The 18,040-nt window shown below is 34.3% G+C and overlaps 1 protein-coding gene across 3 annotated transcripts in view; it reads left to right on the forward strand.

Moving 5' to 3' along the window:
• Positions 1-18,040, forward strand: part of PELI1 (pellino E3 ubiquitin protein ligase 1) — a 46,880-nt gene that overhangs the window by 14,534 nt on the left and 14,306 nt on the right. The window contains exon 1 of one of the 3 annotated variants that reach the window (XM_036890391.2): positions 2,995-5,911. The exons of the other annotated variants lie outside the window; for them this stretch is intronic. The gene's annotated coding sequence lies outside the window, so the exon portion shown is untranslated. Of the gene's footprint in view, positions 1-2,994; positions 5,912-18,040 lie in introns of those variants that run through there. 3 annotated transcript variants of the gene reach the window in all.

Consider the following 18,040-nt stretch of genomic DNA (forward strand, 5'->3'; position numbering starts at 1 on the left):
TTCTGTATTAGATTCTATATGTAGTTGATTCTGCTTAATTTTATAAGCTTTAGTTTCTGACTCTCATTTGGGCCTTGAGTGAAAAACACATCTGGTTATTATTTACAGTTTCTGTAAATGATTTGCTTCCCCTCTCCCTTGCCCATTACTTGTTATTTCTTTTTGTCATTGTTGGTTTTTTATTTTTATTCCTTTGTGGGAAAAAAAATTTTTTTCTTTGTATTAAGGCAATAAAAAAGCAGAAGATATAAAGTCTTTTGTAGCCTTTAAACTTTGCAGGGATGGGGTCCTGAGGAGGAGAATAGATTTTGAAAAATGAGAATCATCTATGAGGAAGAGTCTGATTTTACCTCGGTTTTGGAACTGAATGCTATGACATACTGTATTTACTGCTGGGGAAACAAACACACTTAAAATAATTGTTATCATCAGTTAAGACTATTTCTATTGTGACAGAAAACTCCACTCAAACTGGCTTAAGTGGGGAAAGATTTATTGGTTTGTGTAAACCGGCCCAGAATAGGTGTGGCTTCAAGAATCGGTCCCCTCCAGGATTCAAATAACGTCAGTGCTCAATTTCTGCATGTTTCTTAGCATTGCTGTCTCTGCATTAGTTTTATTCTCCAGCCCTACATAAACGAAAGATAACTTCAATCCCTTTAGCCCCTAAATCCTCACAGCACCATGTGTATCTGGAAAGAGTGACCATCTTTTTCCTAGAAGCCCCAGCAGAAGTCTCACTGCATCTCATTGGCTTAGACTGACCCACTTCCCTTGCAGCCAGAGGAATGTGAAGCTCGGATTGCCTGGGACTGAGCCATAGGCCCAGCCATCGAGTGTGAGGGTGTAGTCAATTCCACAAGATTCATATACACTGTATGTATTTCCCAGAAGGAAATGAAGATACCATTATGCCACAGGAAGGGTGAATGTTTGCTGGGCAGCAGAAAGTAGATGTCCTTAACTCTTCATAGTACCTTTTCCGTTTTAAGAGTTAGCCCTTAACTGTGGAAGAGCAGTTTGGTTGGTTGGATAGTTGTTTTCTAATTTAGTGCTCATTTGGAATTTGTGTGATTTTACTTCCAAATTACTATTTTAAAGCAGTATATAAATGGGAAGTGCCAGGGCTTTTCACCTGAGATTTAAGAATGCATCAAAATTTTAAATTTGGTGCTCCTTTAACAAGTACTATTAATCTTCCTATTAACTGTAGTAATCAAATTTACTGATAGATAGTTCTTGTGATACAGGGCAGTGTCTTTATGATTAACATGTAAACACTTCTTTAATGCTTTAAGACTGGGCTTTTGGACCAAGAAATTCATGAAGAACCATAAAATCCAGTGGTCTTTCTTAGACACTCAGGTCTTCTGGAGAGGAGGAAGTGGTAAGGGATTGTCAGAGACATTAACAAAGGCTTTACTTTAATTGATTCTATGATTTTAGTCTGAAAATGAAAACTAAATTCTTACTGAAAAGAAAAATCAGATGCCTATTGCAGGGTTACTCCTTTTTTAACAAAAAAAAATTTGAAATGAGGTGGAAAATGATATTTACATTTCATTCTCCAGTATAATCATTTAGATAGCTCCTTCTGTTTCTTAGGTTACATTTATATATACATGTATATATATACACACACACACATATATATGAATGACTACATCCATCCCTATAAAGGTTTTAATATTTTAGTGTTTGGGAAATACTGATTTTTTCTTTCAAATTTCTGACACCATAGAAATAGGTATGCTTAATCTGCCAAATTAAAATGAAGATTCCATAAGATCTAAATAAAACATACATTTAACAATCTTTTCCTTTATAATTAAGTGCTGCAAATGAGCAAAACTGGAGTTTTTGCCTTTAATAAGAGATATAGCACAAGGTCATACGTAACTCTAAAGCAAAATTGGTTATAAGCATAGGAGTTTAGGGAATAAGGAAAGACTTTCCATTTGGAAAAGTCATATCAGATGGGTCTTGAAACATCACAGTTTTTAACAGGTAAATAGTGGTAGCATTAAAACAATTATTGTTTACTGAGCTTTTAGTATATACTCAAATTTCATTTTTGTCAGATAATGTGTGATATATGTGACATGGGGGGCCACAGCCATATCACTTTAAATTTGAGGGCAAGTTGGAAAGAATTTGAATTATGGTAGATCCATGAGCTACATGGTGTAAAACATAAAAATCAAAATAATGGTACTTACTGGGACACATATGGGGAGCTATTTCAGCTACAACAATAATTCTTCATAGTATAAGAGTTGAGAATCATTTCTAACAAAAATTACATTGTTTCCTGGGAGATAATTATTTGAATAAAAACTTAGTGGTATATACATTGCCTTAGAAGGTGCTAAATTAATCCTCTAACATTAGAGTCATTAAGGAAATAACTGTGACTGTGTATGGATCAGCAATATTGGCAAGCGTAGTCTGTATTCTACATCTTCTAGAATCAGCGATGTATTTATTTGCTTGGTTTTTATATAGGTATTAGTGTGTTTAATAAATGCAGGATGGTTCATTTAAAGTGAACTTTCCAAAATACAGGGTGACTTTAATTGAGTGATCCTGGAAAATTTATAGTCTAATATTTACTGAAGAGATTTTACCTCGAGAACAGAGGAACTCACCCAAATGTACAGGTACTGCAGGCAAAACCTGACAGCAAGTCTGGCTTAGCTGTCTGGCCTCAAGAGGCCTTTAAAAGTTCAATCTGAAATTCCTTACAAAAAGTTCCAGCAAAGCACATTTAAAAGAGCCTATGTAATCAATTGCTCTTCTTGCTGTACTTATGCAAATCACAGTAAAAGGAATAACATATTTTATCAATTATTAAGAATTTCAGTCTTTTTTTAAATCCTAAGAAAAGTAATTAGACAAAACCTATTCAAATGTGATCTTAATTGCGATTTATTGAGTTATATGAAAAAGAGTCCAGATTTGTTTAAACAAATAAGATCTGAATTTATAGTTTTCTGGGCCTACTGTTTTTTCATGGAATCTGGGGTATATTAAAGTGTCTACATTTATGTTCCACTACAAAAGGTTGGTCTGACAGTAAGTTTTAGTCATTTTCACAATTTATTTCTATCTAAAAATTTCCCCATTTCACATTTTGTTCTGAATGTCTTAGTTTCTTTCTTCCTCCTACACAATGCTGAAGGCAAGTGTAAAGCAAGAGTTGCAAAGTAACAGAGAATTGGAGAATCCTGGCTTCTTTTCAAAACAAAATAAACCTTTATTATAAGATTGTTTTTTATTGATACCCAAAAAAGGGCTTTTGGCAAGTGTTCAGTAAATGTGTGAATAACCTAATTGATTTAGCTGGAATGAATAGGAAGCTTTGCAATTTGTCCTTGTATTTGGCTCAGTAAACACACTGTGATAGACTTGATGGTCAAGGTTAAAAATAAAAACTCACCAAACTTACAGATCTAAATATTAGCAAATCTGTGTCTCTCTGAGTTCCTTCAAAGAGAAAGTACAATATGTTAATTGGAATCTTGTTTATTTCTACCATAAAAAATAATCATGTTAATATACATAAGATCCAATGCTTCAGTAATCATTAATGTTTGAAAATATTAATAGAGGAGATCCTTGATAAGAATTGTAACCTGTATGAAATTCAAAGATATGTGTAGAGATTTAAACATACTGTCGTATACTCTATAATAAAGCTCCACAAAGGCAGGAGGCATAATTAGGACAAATAATTAAAAATAACAGTAGAAACAAATTAAGAACTTTTTAAAAACTCATTATTGTGTCACTATTATATGATTTGCAATAGGAAATCTCAGAAAAATTCTAGGGGAAAAAGTGATTTTTCCTGGTTTTAATATGGGAATTATAGATTCATTTAATATAGAAATGTTTCTCATTTAGTCTTTGTATCTGTAACTCCTAGCACAGTACCTGACCCATAGTAATCACTCCATGAATGTTTACCGAACTAACTTCCAATTTTAGAAATTTCAGGATGACAGTGTTATTTTAGGGGGGTTTTAAAACCATATTCTCCCCACCCCAACCTTTATATCTCTCTTTTGATACAGTTTCTCAGTTTTGAGTGTAAAGAAGACTTGTTGGTATTTTTCATCGATCCAGCCTTAGCCTGAGCTGAAATTACTTAAAAGGGAACTCAATTTAGCAGCATTCCTTCTTTTCAGGTATCTGGAGTATAAAATATAGATTCTAAATGACATAAATGGAAAGAGTCTGTTTTTATCTGGTTGGAAGAACATTAGTAAACTAAGATGGAGAACCAGTTTGAAAAAAGATCTATTCCTGTTGAGTGGTCATTCCCAACAGATGTAGTTAGAGGGAAACTAAAATCTGACTTTCAGATGTTAACTGAGGCAACAACCTATACTTTCCAAGTTAGATCCAATTTCAGGAACAATAAAATTGCAGTTGTTACAGTCAAGGTGTCATAGGAACTAGAGCTTGAGAAAAAGTTAACATTAAATGAATATTTATGCACAAGTCTTTGTATGGACAGATGTTTTTGTATCTACTAGACATATACTTAGAATGGCATTCCTGGTTTGTATGATAACTTTGTGTTCAATCCTCTAAGGAACTGCCAGACCATTTTCCAAAATGACTGAACTGTTTTACTTTCCTACCAGTAGCAATTGAGGATTCCAGCTTTTATGCATCCTTGCCAATACTTGTCGTCTGTCTTTTTTATTATAGCCATTTTAGTGGTTGTAAAGTAGTATCTCATTGTGGCTTTGATTTACATTTCCCTAATGACAAATGACATGGGTATTTTTCATGTACTTGTTGGCCATTTGTGTATCTTCTTTGGAGAAATGCGTATTCAGATCCTTTACCAAATTTTAATATACCTGTATCTAGGCAAAGATGTAGATATATCAGGTATGTGATTTGCTAATATGGTTTCCAATTTTTAGTGTTTTATCTATGGCGGTAGTTTGGATTAGCAAAGCCCACAAAGTGAGAGTGTGAACAGCCAGTTCAGGAAGGCATGACCCATGTGATAAGCAAAAAGAAACAAATCTTCATGGTATGCTTATCACCAAACTATTATTGTCTAATTTTCAGCTTTTTTATGGTATAAAATTATAACAATGCACAGCAAAGAATAGAGCTCAAGGTGAATACTTGGCCATCTCATGTGATGACATTTACACAGTACAAGGTCCAAGTTACTTGTTGGGTAATGGCTCTTTTCTTTAGTATTGACTCCAAAACTAATGAAACAAACTCTGTCATAGAAGTCAAAAAGGTCTGTTAGCTAGCTCTTCTATTTAGCCCTATGACTTCATCAAACAAGTTACCCTCTCTGGAAATAGAATTTCCTCATCTATAAAATTAGGGAATTGAAAGGAAAATGGATCAAGTTGAATAGGATATTCTTTAAAGTTCTTTCCAGATTAAAAATGTGATTATGATACAGTAATACTGTGACTTTCTTCTTACTGCCCCTACCAAGGAAGAATTATGCCTTGTTGAAAAATCTTTTCAATGTCCCTCTTTCTCAGGATTAGAATTTGACAGATTTGGCAAGTTAAAAACTGGTCCCATGTAGATATTCAGTAAATATTTACTGTAGAATAACCAATGCCATCTATGATAATTTGCCATACGGGTTAAGGGAACGTGACACAAGCGTCACCAGTGAGGTGGAACTAAAGGATGAAACAGTTCACACACCTGCTGGGGGTGTGGCTAGAGGTAAAGAGACTGTGAGGAATGAGTCCTTGATTGCATCCTTGGAAGTATTCAGAGATCATTAGAGAAGGAGCAAGCTTTCAAAAGTCAGCTGTGTCTAAAGGTAAAATCGAAACCTAGACTACAACTAATAAGAAAAAATACAGGACCAAAAGAAAAGAAGCAACTAAAAAGACCTAGAGATTGTGAGGTAAGTGTACTTTGTTTTGTTTAATATTTTTCTGGAATGGTATTTTAAAGTTTTCAGGGTACTGAAAGTCCCTGAGCTCAACTGAGATAATTGCCAGTTCAGATATTATAGAAGACAACAAAGAAGTTGAAGATAACTGTGAGCCAAACCAGATATGGAAGAAGAGTAGAGGTAAGGTCATTGAAATCCAGGTCCATTTGCCAAAGTTTAGTAACTGATTCCCATCAGCTAAGAAAACTACAAAGTTTTGGGTTTTAACCAGACATCATTTTAAATAAAGCACATATGTAAAGCAATAAGAAAGTTCCTTTTTTTTAAGTAGTCAGAATTCAGACTGGGAAAGAAAAGTTTAGAAATTTAATTCTAAACCTTCTCTCCCTTACAAACTATGGGTCTGTGTCCCGTTATAAAAATAGCTCATCATACTCAGAAAATATGGAGGTTTTGTCTTTAATGTTTCCTTAAGAGTTCTTTAAGAAAAATATATTCCTTCAGGACATTATTTGGTATAAACACAGAGCTTGAAATACATAAGGAATTTTTATATTCTTAATGCTCTGACTTTAATCATTAAGGCAGTTCATGATGATAGCTTGAGCTATTGATATCTTAGTTGCCTTAGGAGCTGAACAAGAAGTAAACTTCCAAAATTAAGAGTCATTATGTTGGTCTAAAGAATGGCAGGTCCTTAGGTTTTGTCATGGAATCTAAGGCATAGAGAGTCAGTCACAACCACATTCTGTTTAGTATGAATATTGGACCTGTCATGTCCGGCTTCTTGAGCAATTCGTCAGCCTAGAATCACATGACAAGGCAGGATCACCAAATAGCAAAATCTTAGAATATGTCCAGATCATTTTTATAGATATGCTTCCTGGACTGGACATGTATCTACAATGGGCAAAAGCAGGATACCTGGGCAGATTTTCTTCACAATAACCTAAGTGGGCTTGCTGCCAGCAGAATGGGCAAAAGAAACATGATGCAGATTTACTGATTCCAGGGGTGTGACACAGTCCGGTATGGAATGCTGGGAAGCAGCAGAAGTAAGCCTGGAGCCATAAGATAAAGGGAGGCTCATTTTGTTCCAAGGCATTTAGGGCCACCAGAAGTATTTTTATATAATATCAACTCCTACACTCAAGTTGAACAGCAGGTTAATGGATGGAGAGTACAGATGGAGGTTTGCATATGCAGTTCATTATACAGGTATGAACTACCATTTTACTCTTGTGACTTAATTTAGCATGCTTTAAAAATTTTTAATTATAAACACAAAGCAGGTTCATTCACTTTGGCTGTGTAAAAGAATAGACTGGTTCCATGTGCAATCCTTCACCATTAGAAAACATATTTCTTAAGAAAGGGTATGGGGGAATTTGGAGCAGGCAGCAGCTCCTCTGCAAGCTTCATTTTACAAGTAGGGTAATCTAAGAGCCCCTAAAGTCAATTAAGTAGGGTGCCTTCAGTAGCTACTTGATGCAGCTTGTACAATCCTAACACACCTCTAGGTATTGTTACAGTTTCTCTATGTTCATGAGCATCATATAAGTCTTAATTTATTTTATTTAAAAGTATAATAAAGCTGAAAATAAGCAGATCAATTGAAAATGTGACTGAATGTTTACCTATTTTTATGCCTGGGATAATGTGGTATTTTATAACAAGACCAGAAAAAAAAATTATTTATTTGATAGTGGTTTTTTTTAAAGGCATTCTCTCTTTACTTTTAGATTTTATTGTGTTTTTAAATGAGAGTTTAACAGATTGAGTATTGTACTATTGGACTAAATCTGTTAAGATAGGCTAGATAGGCTATTACACTGTCATGAAAAGTTAGTTAAGTATCTTAGTTATACTTCTAGCATTTATAGAGCATTTATATAGTTAATTCAGTCAGCCTTTTAAGAAACAGAATACTTTCTTCTAAAGTGCCTTATTTCATAACTTGAAATTAAGCCTGTGTTAAAAACTGTTCTGTGCTTCCCTCTTACTTCCGTTTCTTCCCTTTTGGGCTACAGACTTCCTGAGGGAGGATGTGAGGTAGAAAGTGAATTATCAGTTCAGCCAATAGAATCTAGAATTATATATTGTTTACCTATTTTGCGTAACACAGGCCCGCCCACACACGTTTTGAGGTGCTTATGTGAAAGAACACCCAGCAGACAGCTATTCAGTGTGTGATTCCAAGTGTAAGTGGGAGATGCTTTAATACTATCTGGGTTTTATCCTCTGGTGAGAAGGCTGTTTCTCTAGCTTGTGGTGATAGCAATGGAATAAAGAGGTAGGTGTTTTGTGGCTTAATTGTCACATCAGTGCTTCAGCTTAAAGGTAAAGTTGTAAAAGGAATGATTTGAGTCATGATTAAACGGATCATTTATGTTTAACTTTTTCACGTTCAGCTTTAGAAGTGTATTATGTGTGGATTACACTTCCTTCCATCTTCTGGAAAAGGTTGAATAAATCCCAAGTTCCAAAGTTTTTGTGTTTTGGGGGAGGCTTCACACTGTTAATCTCACCTCCCATCTATTTTAAGGAAAGCATAAGAAAAATAACTATGGGTGTTTATTGCCTGTTGTCTCTTGGTCAACAGAAAACTGAAAGTTCTTCATTTGTAATATTTTTCCAAACAAGCTATAGTATTTAGTTTTTTTACACGCTTTGGGACTTAATGTTGCCCGTTGTTTGCTTTTTAATTAATTGTTAAGTTTGAGAATTACATTGCTCTCAGAAGGAAGTGGGTAGCCAGAACGATGGTGCTGTCACTGTACTTGGATTAACTGTTGGCAGTTTATTCAGAATCTAGGTTTTTTTTTTTTTTTTTACTGTAAATCCTATCCTGAGGTCCCCTTAAAGAGAGCCAGCCCTTCTGATATAACAATATACTATTTAAACATGTTCACAAGATAGGGAAAATTATGAAGAATTTTTTTAAATAATTGAGTTTTACTTTGTAAGGTTTTTAAGTAATGTTTCTACCTGAATGTTTTGTTGTTCTTTCTCAGGTATTGTAGGAAGAGAGAGAATAATTTTAGATCTGATGATTGATTAGGTGGGGTGGGGGAGCTCTTTCTGCTAAAAAAATCAACAGTCATAAGTTCCCAACAGTATTCTTTTCTAAAGCATTGAGATTTTTTTCTTTTTGTGGGGAATTCATGAAAACCTCAGTCTGTTTGCTAGAATACCAACATGCTGCCCAGTAATGTGTGTTCATTTTTTAACAAATACCTAATATATTTGTGAGAGGGAAGTATTCACTGTCTTGTATATGTATAAAATGGAAGTTAACTCAGTGACTGGAAAGCTGCAAATTAGGAGGAAAAATTTATTGTAATAATTTACCTAATTGGGTATTTGTAATGTTACAACAGTAATCAGAGTTTAGAAAGGAAATTTGTAACAATACCCTGGCTACATATATGCATTGTTTTCCTAATACAAAAGAGTTAAATAGGAATACCATACTGAGTGGTTTAAAATATTCACTCTGCTAAAAAATAGATGTTCTTAGCCTCCCACACACAATGTCTCTAAATTACTGCTATAAAAATTTATGGGAAAACATGATTTGGTCAAAGAAAGATCAGCTGCTACTTTTGAGAACTTTACATGAACCAAAGAGAAAACTAAAATTCTAATAAGATGAAACATTTGTTCCTTAGTGATATTAATCATACTTGTCATCTCTTAATAATGATTTCAGTCTATAGGTAGCTACTGTTAGAAACAATATTGGAGATTCATTTGTAATTGAATTTTCAACTACATTTTTCTTTTCCTACTCCTTTTTAATAGAGCCTATAATCGGATTGGGAAACTATACAAGAGTTAAACTTAACTTCCTTGTAAGATCAGGGAATACATATACTAAATCTTATTTGATTTAAATGTACTGCTTTTTTGCCTATTGATAATCAAACACAATATTCAACTTTGCAACTAATTGCAATGATTTTTGAGGCCTTTGATTTTATTTCAGAGCCTTTCGTATTGTGAGAAGTGGAAAACCAGAATTTTCTACATGGTATCAAAGTTATCTACAAAGAACACATTATAAACATATGTTTAAATACTGAGAAATAAAGATGAATCTCTAAGAAAATAACCTTTATGGATGGGGCAGCATCACCATAAATTAACCAAGAATCATTAAGACCTAGTTTGTATGCCTAATTAAATAAACAGTAGTTTTTTAACAAGTACTTGATTTTTTTTTATATTACATTAGGTCCTCCAAAAGGTCCCGGTTTAATTTTCACAGTTTGAATAATTTTAAGACACCCAGACTGTGTATTTAGTGTATTTATGACTTGTGTATTTAGCGAACAAACCAAGCAGATGGCCCAACATCCAGATCTCAATGCAGCATTGTTCTCATTCAGTCCTGGTGACAAAGAGGTGTGGAAAATATTGTCACCGTTTTAGAGGATAAGAAAATCATGTTTTACAGAACAGGTTTTGTAGATGGAGAATTCCTAAAAGACCGTGAGCATAGCCTTCTTCATTCATGACTGTCAAGGGCCAGCCAGAGTCTCCTGGTTGACCGACTAGGCACTGTTACAGCTTGGTCCTTCACTAGTGTCTCCTCCAGTTTGAAGAAAAAACTGTCCTAATGAAATAATCAGTGAATAATTTAGGAAGGTATTTGGCTCATGGCTTTTCAAGGTTTTTTTGATGCACTGTGTCAGAATTATACCCAGGGTTGCTTCTTTCTAACTCTTCTTCCAGCTCCCTTTTCTACTCCCTTTCACAAACTCTTGAAGACCAGGATTTCATGTGTGTAGGTGGACAAAACTCAAATAAATTCAAACACTGTTAAAGATTTCAATGTTCAGGATAATTCAGAAGCTATGATATAATTACATATATTAAGTGTTTTCTAATAACACCACCTAGAGCATTCAATAATAAAACTGACCTCAGTGCCATTTTTGGTTGTTGATTGTTAAGAAAAACCTATCAGCATGGTTCTGCAAAATTCTGTTCAAGTGTGGATGGATTGGTTCAGGTATTGCTCAGTTCAGTGAGTGGCCACACATGTGCAGTAACAACTTTCCTGGCCAAAGGAGCTGTGGATGAGCAGTTTCACTTCAGAGCAAGGGCATGAATCTTGGGAGACACCTTGACTTGAACAGGACCAGTACAACTTGGAAATCTTGCATTTTAGGTTGTAAGAAGGCTGGCAAACTTTGAATTGTGAATTCATTTTTCAAATGCCTTTTATAAAATTTAAACGGATTTTTTTTTTACTATTTGCATTATCTTTTTTTTTTAAATAATTTTAGCCCTAGAGCAAAACTGGGAAAATAATGTGAATTTATATATATCCTTTGCTCAGCTTCCTCTAATGCTAACAATGTCTATAACCAGTTTATCTAAACCAGAAATTAACCTTGGCACAGTACTATTAATTATAGACCATATTCACATTTAATCAGTTTCCCACTAATGGCCTTTTTCTGTTCAAGAATCCAAATCATGATCTCATACTGCATGCAGTTGTATAGCATCTCCTTCTTAATCTCTAATGTGGGAGTTTCTTAGTTTTTGCTTGTTGGAGTTGTCGGGTATTTTCTCATGATTGGATGGAAGTTTTGCATTTTTTGGCATCGCACCACAGAGTTGATGTCTCCGGGTGTCATAATCAGGGATACATGGATATCAGGATGTCATATCATAGATAATGTTAACCTTGATCAGTTAGTTAAGGTGGTATCTGCTCATTTCCCTGACAATGAAGTTACTATTTTCCTGTGTGTAATTCATGAATATCTTGGGGAAAATATTTTGAAACTACTGCTACCTTTTTAAAATGCATGTAACTTGGTCAGTTTTTTAATAAAAATAAGGACTAGAGAAACATAGATTATCATATTTCTAGGAGTAATTTAACTGGCCAAAATAATTATTACATGATATTCTTTTTTTGGAAGACTCATTACCTACGTAAGATTAATAATGGTTTACTCCTGGAATATAAAAAGGTGACCATAGACTCAGTGTTTAAGTTTAAATTTTTTCTAAGGTACTTTTAAACTCAACTTTAAACAATAGATTGAATTACTGAGAAAATTTAAATGATTAGTCAATATTATAGAGTTTTATTCCCATGTTAGGGCAATAGCATTTAGGTAAATTCTCAATCTTTAATACTTTAGAGTAAGAAGAGTTGGAGAATTTTCTTGTTTGTTGTTTAGTTTAGTTTCCCAGTATAGTTCTCTCCTCCCCACCCACTGTACTTTTAAATTGTTTTTCAGCAGTTACAGAGTGCTAGCTAGACTTTGAGTTGTAACCTTGGTTTTATTTATAAGATGAGGATTATAATAGTTCTTACCTCACAAGGTTGTTGGGGGGGATTAAATCAGTTAATACATGTTTAGAACAGTGCTTGGCACAGAGACAAAATCCAGGAAATGTTAGCCACTGTGAAAAAAAAAGTAGTGAAAGCATGAGTTGACTGCCAGTGTTAGATGCTGACTTTAGAAAATGATAGAATTTCCCAACAATATTCTTTTACCCAGTGCTTTTGTTCCAAATAGCTGTCTAATCCCACTGAATCTGCTGCATTCTGCAGAATTTTGTTCAGGACTTTGGTCATTAAACCTAGAGGAATTTCTAGTCTTGCTTTCTGAGAAGCATATTATTTTAAGAACTTTGGTAGTCTAAGTGTTGAATACAGGCCAACCATTGGCAGGGACAATAAAAATGTTTCAGTCCTTAATTGTCTTTTAAAATACATTTTCTAGGTGTGGGGGATTAAGTGATCGTTTGGGGGTTGGTGGCAAGTATTTACCTCCCTTCGCCAGTCAGGAATACCGCCCTGCAGTTTTTTTCTTGGCAGTCATTTTTCTGGGAGTACATGAAGCCGCCTGTCCTTAGGCTGTCTTAACTCACTTGTAATACACGTTTTTCTTCTTGATGGTATCAGGAATTTGCCTTAGTAGAATACCCTTCTTTCCCTTTGGGTTCCTTTCTCCCCACCCCTCCATGTTTTAAACAAGCATGCAAAAAAAAGTCCATTTCATTTACTGAAGTTATTGTTGGTCACTACCAGGAAACAGAGTTGAAAATACAGTGAGCATTGAGGAAGTGACAAGGTTCAAATAGTCTCAAAAAGCACTAGTCATAGTTGCACAGTTGTTACTAGTCTATGCTAGACTGTAAATTGTTTAGAGTTTATGTTACATAGTACACTTTCTAGTCTTGTTCCTAAATGGTCCCATAAAAGGATCTCTTATTTAGTAATCGGCTCCACCGAACCCTGTCTGGGGTGTGACTAGTGGTATCAAAAAATCTGGACTACTTGTAAAAGCCTCAGTTTCCCCATTTATAAAACAGGGATAAATTAGTATACTTGATATAGTTGTGATAGAAAGAAATTAAATGAGTTATTGTACATTGAATTAATATTTTCAATTGGTTTCAGTGCCAGCTCTTGCCAGATATTACTTCTTTGGCCTTGTACTCACACACTGTTCTTTCTGACTGACACATTCAGTTCCCTTATCTGGAAAATGGAGTTAATAAGACTTTCCTACCTAATTCACGGAATATTGCAAGGGTCAAATAAAATAATCTTATGTGAAAGCACTTTGCTAATTGACATTCTGTGCAAGTTCAAGCTAGATCTTAATGCATGGTTGACTCAGATTGACACCCCTTTTGATTTAAAAGGATTCCCCCATGCTTTCCAAAGCCTGCTTTTAGTTTTTCTGGATATGGGTCCCCTAGGTCAAGAAGGTATTTCCTTATTTGGCCTCGATAGATGAGGCTTTTTTGTAAATGTCAGGCTACCCAGCACCGGCCTTAATATCTATGTATGTGGCCACCCCAGCTCCAATCCCTTTCCTTCAACCTCTTGAGAAAGAGTACTACAATATTTAAATAAATACACAGAAATATTAGTAATTAATCACCATCAAGATGAGATGTTAGTTCTTCTACTCTCAATCCCTGTCATTCCTATCAAGTCTAGTAAAATACTGAAGCTGCAGCTACCTTTAAATCCATCACCTTCCCTAACACAAGGCTTATTAGCTAGCCCTTGAAGACATTAGTGTGATGTTGATAGTAAGCAAACATCTATTAATATTTTACTATGTGCCAAGCATTATGACAAAAGCAGGGGAAATCCCCCTTCTAAAAAACAAATTGTCATCCTTAATTTGAGATTACAGCAGCAATTCTTATAGGGTAACGGGTGGGAAAATGAGACATTTTTGATCATCACAACTAGGATGCTACTGGCATTTAGAGGGTGTAAAGGCCAGGAGTGCTGTTGAACTTCCTACAATGCACAGGCCACTCCTTTAGTATCGAATGTCAAGGTTGAGAAACCCTATTTAGAAGAACACATACTGTCTGTGGGAAAGGTGTTAATTGCTTTCCCATCAAAATAAAAATAACGTTATCTGTGTAGCTGATAGAATGTCAGCATGTCATTAGGTTACCGTAAATGCGGAGGCTGGGAGTCACCCCCGGGGGTGTCCTGTATCTTGGAAAAGGGAATATGGGCATCCCTTCCTCTGCTGCTGTATCAAGAGACATTGGCAGAAAGTAGTAACCTTATATACTCTACTACTGAGAAAAGATAGTTTCTCCTATCTTTTCTCTCCTTTTATGGAAAAATGCTGCTCATTAATCCTGTTGATTGTGAAAGAAGGAAAAGGGTGATTAAATTTTTGCTCTTATCAAGAAACTGCTATAAATTTACCTCCTCTAATTGTCAGTTAAATTGGTTTCATAAAATGGCTCCACCACAAAATAATACCAAAACAGTTCTTTCTGAGTCATCCTTTTGAAATCAACCACAGGGAACTCTAGGGTAGATGGAAATCTGTTTCATCAGAGATAATTTATGCAATCCACATTATATTTTTCACATGAAGAAGTATTATAACATTTTCATGTTTTAAAACATTTTCCTTTTTCTTCCCTGAGCATTCCATTATGCCTACTCACTTGCCTGCTAAAATGGAGGTATTCAAAGATTATGTAAACATCTACATAAGATCTGTTTTGTTCCTTGCTTAATATTTGTTTTACTTTTTATTCTTAAGGGCAGGAGTTTTGTACTTAATGTTTAGTAGGTAGTAAAGAAAGGCTGTGTGCAATGTAAATAAATAATAAAGGAAAAATGTGTTATGTTGAGGGAACAATTTGGTCAAAGATTGATTTCCCAGTTTTCCTTTTTTAGGTGAAACTGACAATTAACGTTATAGAAAGTCATTCCTTTGGGAAGACTTGATATGAAAACAATTCTACTTCACTGACCTTTAAAGAACAAATTATTAGAATGTTCTGTCAATCAAATTAATGAGACTGTCTAAGAGATATATATTTTATGGCTAATTTTTCATCTTTTTCCAGCCCACAAAGAAAATTAACACTATTTCAGAATACATTTCTTTAAAAAACCTTGTTGAACTTGGGGAGGTCCCTGCTGATCAGAATAACATGCTTAATTTTCAAGGATCAGGCAAGCAGAGCTTCAAAGCCTTATTATTTATCTTAGCTAGATTTTCTCTATCATTTTTTACCAGTCTTGAGTAGAATTAATGCTCCTATTTCATGTTCCTCATGCGAGATCACATTGAGATAGGACTGAATATATGGGATCAGACCAACTAACTTAATTGAATACTGACAAGTGGGACTAGTAGTTGAGGTATGAAAATATACTTTATGTACATGCCCATTTCACCTTCTCAAGTATAAAACTAAATGAATTGATTTTAAAGAATTCTGTATCTTATTTAGATTGGAAGATAAAATATACAAAGAGTAAGCACAAGAGCACTATCTAGCAACTAGCCATGGTTAAAGATTCTAAACCATTGTGAAAACATGAATCTTTCTTCAGAACACAAAGATTCCAAACTTCTTCCCAACAATCACCTGTCAACACGTATTAGACTTGCAACGAAGGGTTCCAGGAGAATTAGCTATCATGGCACATTTTATTCATAGTTTAAGAATGTCAGTTATACATTGATTGATTATATACCATTTTAAATTTAAGAAAAACTGTTTATCTTGGGTTGCTTAAGTGTATAAATAACCAATACTACTGAAGTGTTTTCATTAAAAGTTTTAGATTATTAGATATGGAAATAGAAGCTAAGTTTGAGTGTGTTCCTACGATTGAAACTTTAATGTCATTAATAAAATATCTCAAGTCCCTGCACACTAAGGGACTTGAGCAGAGTAAGGATAATTATAATTGGAAGTATCTTGTTTTTCTTCACTATTTTGGCTAAGGGCTCTAGAAAATATAGAGTGGTAGGGATATGCCAGACCTACTCTTAATTATTTGTCAAAGCTAAAAATTGTTCCTTTTGCTCTAAAGGCAGTAGGACTAAATCTATAGTGCTATATGAACATTACTTGTAAATTCTTATCTTAGAACCAGATGGCCTCTTACATTTTTTTCTAGCTTCTAAATTCTACTTTAGTCCCTTCATTTTTAGAGATGAGGAAACAGATTGCTTTGTTCAAAGAAAGCTAGAACTAGAACATAGGCTAATACTTGCTAATCATGCTATGTACTAGTGTCAACCAAATATGGACATTCACATGTCACCTTCAGATTTTTGCCATATCTGTGTACTTGCTCATCCTATTTAATACTATTTAAATTGACTTATTTCTTTAAGTTTTTTAAAAGAAATATTTTGCTACTTTAAATGGAAAACCATCACTTCAAAAAATAGAAACTTTAAATTGGAATTCAAATCAAGACAAAGCAGTATTATTAAAAATTAATTTAAAACTAATTAATTCTTGTTAAATTTTTAATTCTTGCTGTTCTCGGTTGGAAATGTGTCAAAGCAGTGTTTCCATGTTTGATGGCAGAACCTTAATTGTCTAGTAAGAAAAGCACAGTTAAAGCCTCTAATTAAGCCTCTGCTCAGCTTTTTTAAGTGGGATGCTTCTTTAAGGGGAAAAATGAGAAAGTATGAATACATGTTCATATATTAAAGTATGATATAATACAGATCAGAAGAACTTATATGGACCCAACATTGTTCTTTGGTTGATTTCAGCTAATTTTTCTTAAAACTCTTAAATTTTTACATAGAAAGTTTTAGTTAGCTTTACTTAAGTTTCTTCTTCTAAATGGAAGATTTGATCAATATGGTTTATTTTGCTTAAGTAAAACATTTCTGCACAAAGCTAATGTCCCCTGATTGTTGTGATATACCTGTATATTGTTTTCTGTAACCTTTGAACAATCTAATGAACTAAAATCTGGTCATCAAAAAAAAGCAAATTCATCTGGGCAGATGAAAGGATTTTTACAATGTGTTTGGAGGAAATGTTTTTCTTAAAACAGTTCTTAAGCGCATTTCTTTCTTTACGATTGTCTAGTAAGCATTTTTTAAATTTACCAACAATAAAAGTTAGTTTTTGTCTCAATTGCTGGTCTAAATATCCATGTCAGTTACAAGGGATAAAGGGGGTTCAAAATGACTAAGCCTTCTCATATTACTTGTTCTTATCGGGCTACAAATATTCTGTGTTGCCTTCTTTCCAAAAGAGCTGTTATATAGTCTGTATTTCACTATACCACAGAAAAAGACAAGTAAGCATATTTCATTCATGAGTTTCCTATGAAACCTGTTGGTGGAAGTATGACCAGGAGACTTTTATGGGTTAGCTAGTAAGAGTTCTGTTGTGAAACCATTGTTAACAGGTCTAACAGGAAGACCAAGGAGAGAATAGATACAGGATTTACCTAATCCCATTAAACTGCTGATGAAATAGATATGTTATTGTGGGGACTGTTTATTGTAGTGACTTTTCTGGCTTAGCAGAAGTGTTAGTCTTTTGTTTTTCATACTTCTGTCAAATTTGTATTTTTAATTAACTTTTTAGTTTGAGAAGATTGTAGATTCACATGCAGTTGTAAGAAATAATGCAGAAAGGGCTCCTTCCTGTGTACCCTTTACCCTTTACCAATAGTAGTATCTTGCAAAACTATAGAAAAATACCACAACCAGAGTATTGACATTGATAAAGATATAGAACATTTGCATCGCCACAGGGGTCCATCCTATTGCCCTTTTGTAGACACACCCACTTCCCTCCTACTCCCACCCCCTCCTTACCCCTGGCAACCACTAATCT

Source organism: Manis pentadactyla, chromosome 2 (assembly GCF_030020395.1).
Source record: "Manis pentadactyla isolate mManPen7 chromosome 2, mManPen7.hap1, whole genome shotgun sequence".
NCBI classification, from domain to species: Eukaryota; Metazoa; Chordata; class Mammalia; order Pholidota; family Manidae; genus Manis; species Manis pentadactyla.